The sequence below is a fragment of the Pseudorca crassidens genome, chromosome 16 (assembly GCF_039906515.1).
Source record: "Pseudorca crassidens isolate mPseCra1 chromosome 16, mPseCra1.hap1, whole genome shotgun sequence".
In the NCBI taxonomy this organism is placed as follows: Eukaryota; Metazoa; Chordata; class Mammalia; order Artiodactyla; family Delphinidae; genus Pseudorca; species Pseudorca crassidens.
Window position 1 is genome coordinate 31,978,950 of NC_090311.1, and position 15,959 is coordinate 31,994,908.

General features: G+C 47.8%; 1 protein-coding gene across 47 annotated transcripts in view; it reads left to right on the forward strand.

Moving 5' to 3' along the window:
- The window catches only part of SORBS1 (sorbin and SH3 domain containing 1), a 240,748-nt gene that overhangs the window by 19,222 nt on the left and 205,567 nt on the right, over positions 1-15,959 (forward strand). Inside the window, exon 2 of one of the 47 annotated variants that reach the window (XM_067709897.1) lies at positions 12,108-12,162. The exons of the other annotated variants lie outside the window; for them this stretch is intronic. The gene's annotated coding sequence lies outside the window, so the exon portion shown is untranslated. The remainder of the gene's footprint in view (positions 1-12,107; positions 12,163-15,959) is intronic. 47 annotated transcript variants of the gene reach the window in all.

Below are 15,959 nucleotides of genomic sequence, written 5' to 3' on the forward strand. Positions count from 1 at the left end.
GGCTAAAAGGAATTTTCCAGCCTGTAAATAATCACTAACATTTATTGAATCCTCACTGTGTCAGGCAATCTTTACGCGTCATTTTATGTAACTACCACGGCCTCCCCATGAGATAGGTGCTGTTTTATTGTTCCCATTTTACAGGTGAAGGAACTGAGGCTTAAAGAGGCTAAGTGACCTACCTCACGTTGCAGAGTTAGTAAGAGGTAGAGCCAGGACTCCAACCATGATCCATCTGATCAAAAGCTCTGCCTTTAACCCTTAAGGTGTTTTATAGGACTGGGAGCTGCAGATGCCTTGAGCATTTGGGGATGTATAGAATAGCACATTTTGGCGGGGGGGCGCCCTTTAGGCATGGTTCTCAGCCGAGGCAGTTTTACCCCTACAGAACATTTGGCAATGTCTGGAGTTATTTTGCTTGTCACAGTGTAGGGGGTGCCACTGGCATCTGGTGGGTGGAGGCCAGCCTGCTCCTGCACATCTGACAATGCAGGACAACCCCACAACCAAGCGTTATCCCACGCCAGATGTCAGTGGGCTGAGGTTGAGAACCCCTGACCTTGTACCTTCACCTCAGGCACAGGGCTAGTGGAAAGCCATCTGGAAAGCCCACCTGAAGAACTTGAGTTGTTCCCTTACCTCCAGGGACTTGTGTTGTACCTTAATGGATGTTTGCAGTTTGGATTCCTCACTGACTGAGCCCCGAGGGGCCGGCGTGGTGGGTGCAGGCCTTGAGGAAACATTCCAGCAAGGCTGACAGGCCAGGGTGACCCAGGGCTGCGGATGAGCCGCAGCAGGTGAGAGGTGGGTGGGGTCCAGTCTGGGCCTCTGAGAACCCATTCAGCTGTTTCTCTGGGTGTAATTGAAATAAGAACTCAGATCCAGCTAATTGTCTATTTTTTTCCTTCATAAAATGCTTTTATTAAATTATTGCTACGACTACTCGCCATCGATACGTCTGAGAAAGGGGTGCCCGTGTTGCAGATGCACTTGGATGTGACTGTGCCGCTTGCCAGACTCCTTTGTTACTAGTTACTGTTTAATCTAACTCTCGTCTGCCCAGGGCCACTTAGGGCAGAACTGCAAACACATCTGGGAAAGACTAGGGACCCATGGCCTTTACTTAAGCTTCTCTGAGCAGTTTTATCTGCACATCGCAGGACTTGGGTGAGTCAGTTAACCTCTGGAGAAACAGTGGAGTATTGAACCAGGGTGACCTTAGCTCCCTTGCAGTATCAGTGTGGAATGAGAGGCACAGCTGTCGGATGTGGCGTGTTCCTCTAAGGTTGATGGAAATTCAGGTTCCCCTTTGATCCTATACAGATTCGTGGAGAACTTGGAACTCCTTGTTAGGAAACTGTCTCCAGACTAAATAAATAAACTTCTTTAATATTAATTCTTTACTCAGCAAATGTTTGTTGAGTACCTGCTGTATCTAGGGGTGTGTGATGGGTCCAGCAGGGCTCTAAGATGGGTCTCTTGGGCATAGCCTTCAAGGAGCCCACAGCCTTGTGGGGCTGTAGGTGTGTCTATACAAAACCTTAACAGGGTGGCCTCCAGCATATTGCCCGGTGTCCATCCTTAGTACCTGCTATCACAATTGTGTACACACACACACACACCCCCCGCAAAGTTCCATAAGAGGTGGAATTTTTTCAGTCTTCTTCACTATGTGCCTAACACATAATGAGCAGTCAGTAAATATTTGTTGAATGAATGCAGTAAAGAGTGGCATCATTTGACTTGGATTTTGGAGGAAGTGTAGAAGTTAGACCTACATAGATGGGGCTCTGGCCAGGGGTGGGGTAGAGCAGGGGAAGAAATGGTGTGAGCAAATGCACAGGGATAGCAAAGCCCAGGGCATGCTGGGTAACTGCAGGTCCTTTGGGATTGGACCATGCAGGATGCAGAAAGACTGGAAAGATGAGTTGAGGCCAGAGGGTGGGGAGTCTTGAATTCAAGCTTATTTATGCTATAGTTGATGACCTCACCTTCCAGTTTCCCAGGGTGGCTTTGCCTGTTGCCCCAGTGTGATTATTAATAGAGCCCTCTTTCACTCTCAAGTGTCCCTGTCTGGATGATAGTCATACGGTCCTGGTATCCTAAAGGCTGTGGGGAGCCCTGGGTGGGACGCGTTCAGGCAGGCCTTGGGGAGGTCAGTGCCCATGGTACTTGGTGGAGCCTGGAGGCTGGGGAAGAGACACCTCGAGTCCAGGTAATTTAGGCCTGAGCCTGAGGAGTTGTGGTGACACCTGAAAGGAGGAGATGGTTACAAAAGAGACGAAAAGCCGAAGTGACACCACACATGGTCCCTAAGATTACTCCAAAGCGGCTCTTCCAAAGGTAGACCTGCATCCTGGATAAGCGGTTTTCTAACCGGAAGTTAGGACTGGTAAGAAAATCTACATTGCGCCCGTTTCCTGAGCAATTAAAAGTCAGAGAAGCTTCTTCCCAGCCTCTAAAACATTCTGGTGCAACAGACTGGTATTCACAGCATTGTTCCTTGGAATTTAAAATAGGTTATGAATGTGCCTGATGTCAGGGAAGATAAATCTGTGAGGAGGACTGTAGTCAATACATTTCCTTTTTAAGTAGAAACAATATAAAGAGCTTAATTCAGTCCCAAATCAATCTCACTTTGTTGCCATGATTGTGTAAAACCTGAACTGCTTTTTGTCTGTCACACTGTTTATATTTCCCCCGTGTTCCCCATCTCAGCTGGCCTCACGAGGAGTCAAAGCCTTTTTAGGCCATGCGTGGCTCTCTTCTCTCAGGGTTGTTTTCTTGTCTGCTGCAAGATGGTTGTGCTGTGAGCAATGATTTCATTTAATCTCTAGGGGTGCTTTACAGGGTGGCTGTTCGATGGTGCCCCCACATGAGCTTCCTTTGTCCAAGAGACTTGGAAGGCTAAATTCTTTAGCCTTTTTCCCCCCATTAAAAAGGTGATTACATTTTTAAATGGTTGCTACATACACATGGTTCAGAAATCAAAACACTGTGAAAATGTGTGCATTGAAAATTTTCATTCTCACCCCTGCCGTGTCCACTTCCCTTCCTCCCCCAACCTGGTCCCCATTAGGTGGGCTGAATATACATTCCAGTTGCCCACGACAGTCCTAGTTTACGTTCTCTGTCCCAGTGAATTATCAGTAACACCTTCTTTCATGCTCAAAAGTACCCCAGTTTACGTGATAAATGATTTATTCCCCTAAAGATTAGATTCCCCTAAAGATTATTATTTCTTTTTAGTCTCTTATGTAGTCCTTCCAATATTTCTATATGCAGATAGATACATAAGGGAGGTGATATACATTGCCTTTGTCACTTAACAGTATGTCCTGGAAAACTCCTTATCAGCAGAAATGGAGTTTCCTCATTCTGTTAAACTTTGGATTGGAGTCTTTGGATAGGAGTGTTTGTAGAGACTGGGAGGCAGTGACCTTTCCCTTGGTTTATCAATTTAACTGCTGTTTAAGAGTTGCTTCTGTTTACCTAGGGAGAAACAAAAGGCTGTGGGAAATGAAGCCAGCTTCCTTCACTAGGAAAGCCAGTTCCGTAGTAAACTCATCCAGGAAGCATTTATTAAGCACCAGCTTTATGCCTAAGATGGTGTTAGGCACTTTGGATGAAATGGGTCCTCCCTGCATCTCCAGTTGCCTAAATGCTTCAAGATCCAGCTCACATACCTCAGCCCCTCATGAATCCTTCCCTGATTCCCTGGCCAGAACTCTTTGGCATCCCTGTGCCTCCGCTTACCCATCCATTGTCCGTCCACCCACCCATCCATCCATCCATCCATTTATCCATTTCGTGAAGCAGCCTTTACCGAGTGTTTCCTGTGCCAGGACCTGTGCTAGAGATGAACCAGATGATGAGTCCCTTGTTGTCGGAGACAGAGAGAGACAGATGAACGAACAGGCGATTACAGTTCAGTGTCGTAGCTGCAGATCGCAGCAGCATCATTGCTCAGCTTGTGGGGAGGCACAGGGAGACGGATGCCTGTTTACTGTTGAGCGTGGGGGAGTTGGCGAGGCTTTCTGAAGACACTTCCCCTAATGGGACTTGCTTTTTACTTTCTACTGTAAGTATTTGCCTTATCTTCACTGGTACACTGAGGTCCTTCATGTTCTCCTCAGCTCTGGAACCCTTCTCCTGTCACTTCGACCCCTGGTGTAGTGCTCTGCATTTAAAAGCCACTCAGGTATTTATTAACTGAAAAAAGAGGCCCAGATTAATTAGCCTCAAGGATCCTAACATGAAAAAGGGTAGGTGAGATGTTCTTCGCTGCCCATGGCCTTCGTGGTTTATCTAGACAACTGGTATCCTCAAAGGTCTCTCTAAATTAGTGCCTGCCCCTCCCGTCAGTCTTTTTTTTTTTTTCCACACTAAGCGGTCTCTGTCCCCACTCCACCCGTTACCATTGCCATGACTGACTGATGCTGAAGAGGAAGAGCTGTGTGAATGGAGCCCCAAGTCCCACCCCCTCTTTGGTCTTGGTTTCCCCCTTGGAAGGAGGGGGGTTAGGGTCCAACCCCTAAGGACACTGCACCTCTGACATTTAGGAAACAATACTTTCAGGAATCAGCCTGGTGCCTCAGCCAGCTCCTTCTTTTATCTTCTAATAAATCCAGCTTCCCTTGAAGTTTCCTGGTGCCACAGGGGGTGGTCCGTGCGTGATAAGAGATGGCCAGGCCAGGAAGATGACCTTTAATAAAGTTGAAAGGGCCACTGGGAGAGCGGGGATGACGGGCCGTGTGGCCGTGAGCCGCTATGCTGTGTGCTGTGCTTGGCACTGAAAGAAGATCCAGGTAATGGCTCCAGCTGCAGCTGCAGAGGAAACCAAGAGAGGCGGATTGTCACAGGAGAGGGTTCTGGCAGAATGGTAGCAGACGTTTCCCTGAAACTGTGCCGAGCAGCCTTTCGTGGGAAGAGGTAAGGTTTGGTTGACAACTCATCCTCCCCTCTCTTGCCTCCTTTGTTCTTTCTGCAGTAGCTTTGCACAGGAAATAGGAAGCCGGGCCAGCGTTTCTCTGGTTAGTCCATTTTGGACTGACAGAGTTTGCCTGTGTGCCTGGCCCTGCACTGCGTCTCTTACATTCCATTAAAGCAGTGGTTCTTCTGCTTTGGGGAGCATCAGAATCACTTGGGGTACTTGTTAAAAATGCATATTCCTCCCTGGTGGGACCCAAGAATCTGTATTTTCAACACTGTCCCCTAGGTTTGTACAGGTTGTCTGAATATCTTCAGCTGCTTGTAACAAACTCCAACTCAGATTGACCAGCAGTAGGGAAACTCATCATCTCTCAAACAGGAGTGGTGCCCTACTCAACTCCACGACCCGCCATTCATGTGGTCTGCACTGTGGATTATGCCCCCCTCCCGCCGGAGCTGTGCAGTGGGGGCGATTCTGAATCCAGAGGTTGGGTGGGCTTTGGGGTTAATTCAGTGGCTCCGTGATGTCAACAGAGCCCCGAGTTCTTCCCATCTCTGCCATCTTGGGTGCTGGCTTCATCTGCAGGCTGGGGATAAGACGGCTGCAGCATTTCCAAACATTTTAGTCAGACGCAACCACATCCAGAGGAAGAAGGACATAGATCAATTCCCGGCCCTCTCTCAGGCATCTGAGGCACCTCCAGCACCTTCCACGGTGCCTCCTTGGCTGGAGCTGGGTCCCATGATCACCCCAGGCCAATCACTGTTCACCAGGAGGCAGCCGCACTTCTGGAGTCATCTGGAGCAGGGCTGGGTACCTGGACAAAGTGGAGGGTCTGTTAGGAAGGAAGAAGGACCGGGGACTAGGGGCTGGGGAGGCAACCACCAGGGCCCAGTGCACAGGTGGTTTGCAGACCACAGGCTGAGAAGCATTGCCTGACGTCATCCTGAAGGGCTGGGGCTGTTGGTAAGGTTCTCTCTGTCCTGCAGATGAGGAAATGAGACTCACTGAACTCCAGGGACTTGGAGATAACACGCCGCCAGAAGGTTGTGGGTTGGGAGTGAGGGAACTGGGGTGTTTGAGAGGCCTTTTTAGCCCTAGGAGAGCAGTCATCATCCTTTTTTGCTTTCCTGAGGTGTCAAAGCAGCCTCCTTCATTTCTGATTTCTCCTCCGACTGCAATTATTCACGGCTGGAGGCCTATGGGAAGAATTCTCTGGGCACAAAAAAACTATGTATTGTGCTTCCCCCACATCCGTGTGCCCAAAAGCAGTTGAAAAAATAGCTCCAGTTTGGGGGGAATAGCCTGTCAGCCCCTGTGCTAGGTGTAGTAGCTACGTGATCTTGAATCTTGGCAACAACCTCTTCAGTTAGGCTTTATTATCTATATTTTCTGGATGGGGAAACTGAGGCTCAAGAAGGTAAAGCTGACTGGTGGGTCGCACAGTTTGGTGGTGGAGCCAGGATGGTTGACACCCTGCCTCGAAGTCGGTGCTCCCCCCTCCACACTGCGGCTTTTCAGCCGCTGCCAGCCTGGTTATGCCCCATAAGGAAAGTTCTCAGGGAAAGGGGTTTTAGTGTCAAAACAGTTCCAGAGGAGCTGAATGTTTCCTGTGGGAATAATTCTCAGGGCACTAGGAAAAATACCCTGAGCATAATAAACACAAGAAAGAAACAGGAAGTCTGGTTTTGTTATATAGCAGCTAAAATGTGAATAGGAAAAACTCTCCAAGGAGCCCAAAGCTTTGTTAGATTGGAAAATGGAAGGCCCTGACTGAGAGGGTAGGAAAACCACCCTGGGTTCTCGAGACGGTGGGTCAGTGGTGGACAGTGTGGCAGCGAGAAGGAGAGCTGGCTGCAGAGTCTGAGTGTGAAAGCCTCACTTTCCCCCCAGTCCTACTTTTGTGCTGTGTGACCTTGGGCAAGTCACTTAGCCTTTCAGAGGAAATGGGGTCCTGGCTGGCACCTCACCAGGCAGAGGGAACAGAGAGGTAAAGGGTGGGGCGAGCCTTGCCAGCTGGGCAGGACTTGCAAAGGTGAGAGTGTCAGGGTATCAGCACAGAGTAGACCCCTTGAAGTGGTAAACTTAGTGCAGCTCTAAGGTTGTGAGCTGTTAGTCATCTCCAGCACAGGGGCACATCACAGCCGGTGGAGGGCGGGTGTCTGGCTGTGGCCTCACCTCAAGGAGAAATCAGCTTTGCCTGAAAAGCCTCCTTTTGAAGCTCTGGATGTTTGGAGTCCCTCCCTGGGTGTGTTGCCTGGCCTGTGCCTTGAGGAGTATTGTCCGCAGATGCCCAGGAGGAGAGGGCAACAGTACGAAGTGGGCAGAGATAAGTGCCCTGGGCTCAGTTCAGAAGGTACAGACCATGGCTACTGTGGGAGGACCCCGGGGGCTCTGGAAGCTGTGGGTACGCTGGGAGGAGGGAGATGACAATGTGTTGATGATGGACCACAGGTGTGTGTGGGTTTGGGAAAATCGACAGGTGAGGCCCTTTCCAAGTGCAGCCAACAGACCTCTCTGATGGTGGTAGCACCGGAGAGACAATGACTTGACTTTTCAAACATGAACAGAGGAAATAATAGGGGTTTTTCTTTTCCCCAGGGAAGCACATCTGCAGCTTCCTAGGGTTTTGAGTCTGCAGCAAGGTATTTAAGATTAGCTTCTCCCAAAACCATAATTCAAGAAGGCACATGCACCCGAATGTTCGTTGCAGTACTATTTACAATAGCCAGGACATGGAAGCAACCTAAATGCCCATCGACAGATGAATGGATAAAGAAGATGTGGTACATATATACAATGGAATGTTACTCAGCCATAAAAAGGAATAAAATTGGGTCATTTGTAGAGACGTGGATGGACCTAGAGACTCATACAGAGTGAAGTCAGAAACAGGAAAACAAATATCGTATATTAATGCATATATGTGGACTCTAGAAAAATGGTACACATGAACCTGTGTGCAAGGCAGAAATGGAGACACAGATGTAGAGAACAAACGTATGGACACCAAGGGGGGAAAACGACGAGGAGGTGGGGTGGGGGGGTGGGATGAACTGGGAGATTGGGATTGACATGTATACACTAATATATATATAAATAGGTGACTAATAAAAAAAAATAAAAGATGAAAAAAATTAGTTTCTCCCTCTTATCCTTCCTGCCCCCTCCCATTTATTGAACACCTTGTAAACATTTGTTGAGCAACTTCTGCTTGGCAAGCTGAGCTTGGGGCCCAGGTTTCAAAGACCAAAATCATTGCCCTTGAGGAGTCTCTTAGGTAAACAGGATAATTACAAAGCTGGGTGATAAGTGCTAACAGGCATGTACAGGGTCCTCTGGGAGAGTTAGGAGGGAAGGACAGTTATTTCTCAGAGGAGGTGACCCCTGAACTGGGGCTGGAAGGCTTGGGTGGGGAATGTACCAGGTGGCCCAGCCTTTTGGAAGGCATTGTAGGCAGAGGTAGGTAATAGCTTTCATCTGACCATAACCAAACTCATGAGCGCCTGCTATATGAGTGGTGATGCAGAAATGAATGGGACTCAGTCCCTGCCCTGCAGATGCTCACAGGCAGAGGTGACTCGAGCTCTGTTTAAGAAGCTAGCTTGCTGTCTGCTGCCCTAGGGGTTGGCCCTGCCCTTCAGCAACTGTGGCATCTATTTATACTTATGGATTTCTTCCTGGTGGAGCCAGCCCTGGATTTAGGAAGTTGGACTTGGGCAAGGAAGGTACTATCACCTCTCTGGGCTTTACTTTTTTCACTTATTTATAAAAATGGCTGTTGGACCAGGTCAGTTTTCTCAAGCAGTGGCCTAGGGACCACCTGCCTTAGAACGTCACAGGGTGCTCCTTGAAATACTGGGTCCTGGGGAGGGGTGGGGGGTAGCTCCTCTCCCCATTCATATACTGTCAGACTCTTGGGTGTGGGTCCTGGGATTCTGCTTCTAACAGGCACTGCAGCTGATGCTTAGACATCTTAGAGTTTGGGGAGCTGGGCTACATGATCTCAACCTCTGATCCTTTCAGCCCTAATCTCCTCAGCCATATATATGACCACAGGAACTGGAAAAATAAAATGTTAGCTCACTTGATGTTTTATCCTAGGTCTGATGCCTTCAGCAAACTGGCCCATTAGTTTAGGTGTCCTAATTCTTTTTTTTTTTTTTTTTTTTTGGCGGTACATGGGCCTCTCACTGTTGTGGCCTCTCCCGTTGCGGAGCACAGGCTCCGGACGTGCAGGCTCAGCGACCATGGCTCACAGGCCCAGCCGCTCCGCGGCATGTGGGATCCTCCCGGACCGGAGCACGAACCCGTGTGCCCTGCATCGGCAGGCGGACTCTCAAGCACTGCGCCACCAGGGAAGCCCTAGGTGTCCTAATTCTTGACGGTGTGTGCTTGTGAAGTGTTCAGCAGGCTGGCTTTGATATTCCTTGAAGAAGAAAAGCCTTGTTAACATGCACCTGAATGTGACCGTCAGAATCTGTTTATGAGCTGAATCATTGCAATAAACACCCATCTCAGCTTTTCAACTCTGGCTTTGGAGTGTTTGCCCAGCTTCCCTTTTCTGAGTCATTCTGCCTCGGCTCCTGCATTCTGACGAGGTCATTTGCATCGTCTAACATGGAGCCACAGGTTTCACCTTCTCTTTGACAAACGGCATCTCCGCTTTGCTTCCCCTCCGATCCTGATCATCTTTGTGAAGTTATTAAGGGAGGCTCATAATTTTTTAATAGCTGCTACGCGTGTTCCCCTTGTTTTTGGTATTGTGTCTGAAAACACAGTTTTTAGTGTTCAAAGCAAGTAAATTAGGGCTTTATATGGCTGGCTGGGAGTCTTCCCCAGTTTCTTATCCTTTCCCCTCAGAAATCTCCTAATAGCCCCTAAGATTCCACAGTGCTGGTGACTTTGCGAAGCTGTTGCCTGAAAACCGCTCTCAGCCTGACCCCTTCATATCACTCAGGTGTGAAAGAAATGGTCTTAGGTGAGGGCGTTGTATTTTGTCCCTTCATAAAGATAAAACCTTGGCACCTAGGATTTTAGATCTTAAAAATTAAGATCTTGGCTCACTTCTCATTCTGTTAATCTGTGCTGTGGTTTTCCTTGTGAAGGTTGACCTGTAAACACAGAATTTTACACTAGTAAATTCTGGTGAAGCCCTCCACATTACCCAGGTGGAAGAAATCCAGAGCTGTCCTGAAACTGCGAAAAGTGGTAAACGTAGGTGTGCTGCCCCAGAGGACAGGGCCGGCGTGAGTCTCCCCTGTATTCCCCGAGGTTCTTGTGCAATTCTCTGCCCACAGTGGGTGCCCAATAGGTGGCTGCTTGAAGAATGAATTTTAAAAATATGATAGACCAGTAATTAAACTGGTGAAGACATGGAATTAAAAGGGGGGGAATCAGTGTGATTTTGAATTTGCCCTTGGATATTCATTAAGTTTAATTTTCATGGAAATACCAGTTAAATGCAGGATTAGTTGCAGTGCAGACTGGCAGAGAGGAGAAGAGGCAGACGTCGTCGGCATTTTAAGTACTTTGGTACCTCTGTTAGTTGTTTGTTATTTGCCAGTCATTTTGTTAGATAATTCCCAGGGACTGACTGATGAGCCCCCTTCATTTTGTGTCCAGGGAAACTGAGGCACAGGAGTGAAGTAATTTCTCTAAATTTATGTGGTGAAGCTGTTGGCAGGCTAGTGGACCCATACTGAAGAAGGATTTAGAGAGTACCTCCTCTCTACTGGGGTGCATGAGAATCAAAGTTTAGCTTTGCAGAAATTGTTAGAGGTGAAGGAGGTTCCCTTGGAACGTAGAATTGCTTTGTGACATTTCTGTCCCTTGGCTTGTTGGCTTCTGCTGGTGTCTCTCCAAGGAAGGGGAGCTCACTATTCACTGAGGCAGTTCATTTTATTTTTGAATGCTTCTAATTATTAGAATTCTTTAATATGAGTTGTCATCAACTCGTCTTATAATTTCCTCCTTTGGGCACCATGTCTCAGTAACAAGATAGACAAGGTTCTTGCCTCCTGGAGTCTGGTATTCGTATAGTAGAAGGAGCATTGAACTAGATGTCAGCAGTACAAGGCAAAGACATTTATTAAAAAAAAAAAGAAAGAAAGAAATGAAAGTTTTGTATCACTTGCAACCTGTATGAACTTGGCTAAGACACTTGAGTGTCTGTTCTCACTTCATTTTGCAGAGGACATTATCCCATTGGACCTTCCAAAGCAGTGAACGTTCACTGGGGTGACGTGCCTTGTAAAATGTTAATTGTTATCTATTACAAGGAGTAGTGGTAGCTCTTGCTTCCAGAGCAGTAGTTCTCAAAGCGTGAGCCAGCTGCATCAGCATCACCTGGGAAGTTGCTAGAAATACAAACTCCTCAGCACCACCCCAGAACTGCTGACTCAGAAACTCGGGGGTGGGGTGGGGCTTGAAAATTGTTTTAAAAGGGTTCCAGGTGAGTCCAATGCCTGCCCTTGTTGGAGAGCTACTGTAGACCGGGGCAGTAGTTCTCAGCCCTCACTACATATTGGATTCACCTGAGAGAACCTGTACGTGCTGCGTCCTGCGTCAGAAGCTGAAGGCGGAGCTTCTGCAGAAGCTGCTTGTGTGATTCACGTCTGCAGCCGGGAGTTGGGGGGGCTGAGGAGCACAGACGGTTGAGCTGCCCAGTTTGGTCTCAGTCTTGGCTGTGCCCCTTATCAGCTTTGTGGCTTTTGGCAAGAGGACTCTGGCCTCAGTTTGCTTGTCTGCGTAAAAATGCCCATCCCTTAGGGCTGTCGTAAGAGTCATGTGGGATGATGAGTTTAAGTATCCGAGGATGTGTCCCGGCTGTGGTGAGTAAGGACGGAACTTACTGGTGGTGGCCCTGGGTATTTGAAGGTGACGGTTCTCATTTCTCCACACTAAGGCTCTTTGCCTTTTCCTTCTAGGGCGTAATTTCTAGCCCCCTCTTTTGGGAAACCCCATTTTGTCCATGACTCTCTTTAAAAGGCAGTGTCCCATTTGACAATACCCGTCGCAACTACAAATGCAGCCACTTTTTGTCCTTGTAATTCCAGTTTTTGGAATTTGTTCTACAGGTATGTCTGCATATGTGAGAAATGATGTGTTTGTTTCTTATAACATGATTTGCAGAAGCAAAAGACTGGGATAACCTAAATGTTCATCAATCTAGGGTCTCCAAGCTTTTGAACCCTGTGGCTGTGGAAGAGAATGAGGCTGCTTCTCAGGTACTGGCGTAGAACTCTATAGGATATGTTTTTTAAGTGAAAGAGGAGAATATATGCTTATTTGCTTGTATATACATGCAGTGCATTTGAAAGAGTACAACAGAAATGGGTAATGTTGGTTGCCTCTGAGGAGGAGACTGGGTGGAATAAAGATTTTTCACTATAACCTATTGGGTGCTTTTTATTTATTTTTAAAATAAGTTTAATTTTTGGCTGTGTTGGGTCTTCGTTGCTGTGCACGGGCTTTTCTCTGGTTGCGGCGAGTGGGGGCTACTCTTGTGTTGCGCGGGCTTCTCACTGTGGTGGCTTCTCTTGTTGGGAGCACAGGCTCTAGGCGCACGGGCTTCAGTAGCTGTGGCTCATGGGCTTCGGAGCGCAGGCTCAGTAGCTGTGGCGCACGGGCTTAGTTGCTCTGCGGCATGGGGCATTTTCCTGGACCAGGACTCGTACCCATGTCCCCTGCATTGGCAGGCGGCTTCCTAATCACTGCGCCACCAGGGAAGCCCCGGGGTGCTTTTTAAATGCTGTGATTTTAACCCGCTAAAAAATTAAAAGTGTGGTGTCCTAGCTGAATCCTGCGCTCATGGCCTGACCATTGTGGGATAGAGTGGGAGTATTACCATTTTCTTCCATGAACTGGACCCTGTCCTACTTTTGATGCCATTTAAGATTGCCTTACTCTTGGCACTGTGAGCTCCGATGAACCTTGCGGTCAGAGACTGCACCCAGCTCTGTTTCACGTGGATGGTTGCCAGGGCAGGTCTCATGGACTCGAGGAAGTTTCGAACTGCCCCCGCCCAGCCTGTACTTGCACAACAGGCTTTGTTTTTGGCCCAGAATGCTGGGCTGTCGGGACCGTTTGAATCTTGATTCTGCTGGCTATAACGTTAGCTCCTCTTTGCTGTTTTGTGCCGTCTGGGGAGTTGGTGAGCCTGCCTCCTGAGTCTGTCTTTTGTCAAGTCATTGTTGAGAAGACATTGGACAGGGTGTGGCGAAGAATCGAAAACTGTGTTGTGCTGTCGGTAACCTTTCTCTAGCTCGTCATCAAGCCACTGGAGACACTAGTGTACACATCTTAGAGTGCTGACCCCTGGGCTAATAGGAGGACAGACCAGGAGCTCAGTCAGGTGTAGTAAGTGCCGTGAGAGGGCTGTGTACAAAGTACAGTGATGGCCCAAAGAGGGAGTGATGTACATTCTGTAGGGGTAGTTGTTCAGCTGGCTAGATGGGCATAGCCTTGCACAAGCTGCTTGACTACTTCACTAACTTATGTAGAAGTGAATCACAAGAGTTTTTAAAGATGCTTTGCTGAAGTCAAGATACGTGATAGCTCTCGCATTTCACCTGGTCTACCAACTTGGTAATCACAACAAGGAACAGCTGGTTGCTTTTTGGCACCGCTTGGTCATCGTGGACTCACATTGCCTCTTCCCCATGTTCATTCCTTTCTAAATGTCCCCAAACCATTTGTTCTCTACTTTTGCCAGGAATCATTGTTTGTAGTTATGAGGGCTTTTTTTATTTATATATAAATTTTTAATTTTTGGCTGCGTTGGGTCTTCATTGCTGTGCCCGGGCTTTCTCTAGTTGCAGTGTGCAGGCTTCTTATTGAAGTGGCTTCTCGTTGCGGAGCACAGGCTCTAGGTGCACAGGCTTCAGAAGTTGTGGCACGTGGGCTCAGTAGTTGCGGCTCCCGGGTTCTAGAGCACAGGCTCAGTCATTGTGGTGCACGGGCTTAGTTGCTCCGTGGCATGTGGGATCCTCCCAGACCAGGGCTTGAACCCGTGTCCCCTGCATTGGCAGGCGGATTCTTAACCATGGCGCCACTGGGGAAGCCCTATCAGGGCTTTTTATTTGTAGATGTCAGGATCACCAACTTTCCTACTTTAAAATCGGGACGTTTGCCCCTGTCTCATGCCATCGGGCCCCTTTCTTCTTTTGTGATTTTGAAGTTGATCAATTGCAGTCCTAAGAAACTTTTATAGTCAGTTAAATATGCATGAAAGAAATTATACGTCGTCTAAAGAAAATTTGGAGCCACATCAAAAAGTGGACGGAATGCTAAAACCAATCAGTCATGGCACGACACTCCAGCTCAGCCCCTGCTAACATTTTGGTGTTGTTACTGCCAACTATGTGAAAAATAATCAAAGCTTACAATCAGACTGCTTGGAACGGCTGTGGTTTACAGGGGGAGCCTGACGCCTAAGCTAACGAGTAAAGTTTTTAGAGGAGCATGATTCAAGTGTGTTCAGCGGGTGGTGGAAGCATCAGGAAGAAAAGGGGTCAGCTTCATCTAGGCAAGGAGGTAGCTAGGAAAGGCTCCACAGGACAGATGACCCTTGATAAGTAAGCAGAAGTAGTAGCTGGAGGGAAAGAAAACAGAATTGTATATGAGCCACAGTCATAATCGTGTGCTAAACATACATGAAAAAAACTGCAAGGAAATGTCCCCGAATAATACCACAGTAGGAGTGTTGGCGAGTGGGGTTTTATTTTCTCTGTTTCCCAAATGGGAGTATATTGCCTCTTGTTAGTATTTTTCTTAACACCACGCACATGTGCCGGGTCTTCAGCGACTCAGGGTTAGCAGAACTTGGCTGCAGGCCTGCTGCAGAATCAGGAGCTCGGAGCCAGGCTGGCAGTGTTCACGCAGCCCTGTCATTTCCATTGGTGTTACCTGAGGTTGAAGTAGAGAAGCTAATAATACAAGGTCAGACCTTGCTTTTCTGTGCTGAGGTCTTACGTAGCAAGGTACTTTCAGAATGTTCCAGCGCCAAAGCTTGAGATAATGGTTGAGGAGGTAAGTGGCGTCACTGGGGGCACAGAGAATGTTTACATGCAGGCTTCTCCCTTCCCACTTCCCTCACTTAAAAATCATGAAAAGCAAATAGGTATTTACTGCTGTCGTTCTCTGTGATATTTCTGGCACATAGATTTTCCCACACTCAGCATTGATTTCCACTGACCAGATCCATACACAGAAGGGAGGGGCACCTGCAACTGGGGAGGGCCCTGCCACAAGTCCTCCAGACATTGAGTCCTGTCTGATTCAACTCTACCACCAGGAAGAGGAGAAGAGTTGTTGGACTTTCCTGGGTCCAGATTTTGGCTTTGCCTCTTACTTGTCGTGAAACTGTAGGCAAGGTCTTTGAGCTCAGCTTTTCATCATTAAATTGGGATGATAAAATTGACCTCAACATTTGTAAGGATTGAACCAGGTACTTAAGCACTGGTCTAATACCTGACCTATGAACAGGTGTTGATACATCATGGCTACTCTTATTATTTGATTGTCAGCCCCTCAGGTGTGTCCTATATGTGGTCGTGCAGAAAAAACTGGCCCTGCTCTCATTATCAGTGCTTTGCACCCATGAATCTGTGTATTGACGTGAAGTTGGCAGGGAGTGGGGTGCTAGTAGTTGTGGTTGAACAACGTAAAATAGTATTCGGCAGAATTTCACTTCAGAGGTCACTTTTTTACAAAAGACTTTTTACAAGATCCCCCAGGGGCGGACTTCATGAAATGTCACCTGCTCTGTATACATCAATAAAAGCTGTGTTAAAATGGAAAACATGCATATGTTAAGTAAGGGCTCAAGAAATATGTGTTGATTGACTAGACAAACAAAAAAGGGAATAATTAGGAGCTGGGAAGAAGAAAAGGGAGAAAAGGAGGCCCCTGTGGGTTGGATCTTGGGACTGTGGAAAAGTTTCCTCCCCCCTTCCTGTCTCTCTCTGACCTATAACCACACTGGGACCTGGCTCTGAGCTTTGAGGGCCTGGAAACTTGTCTT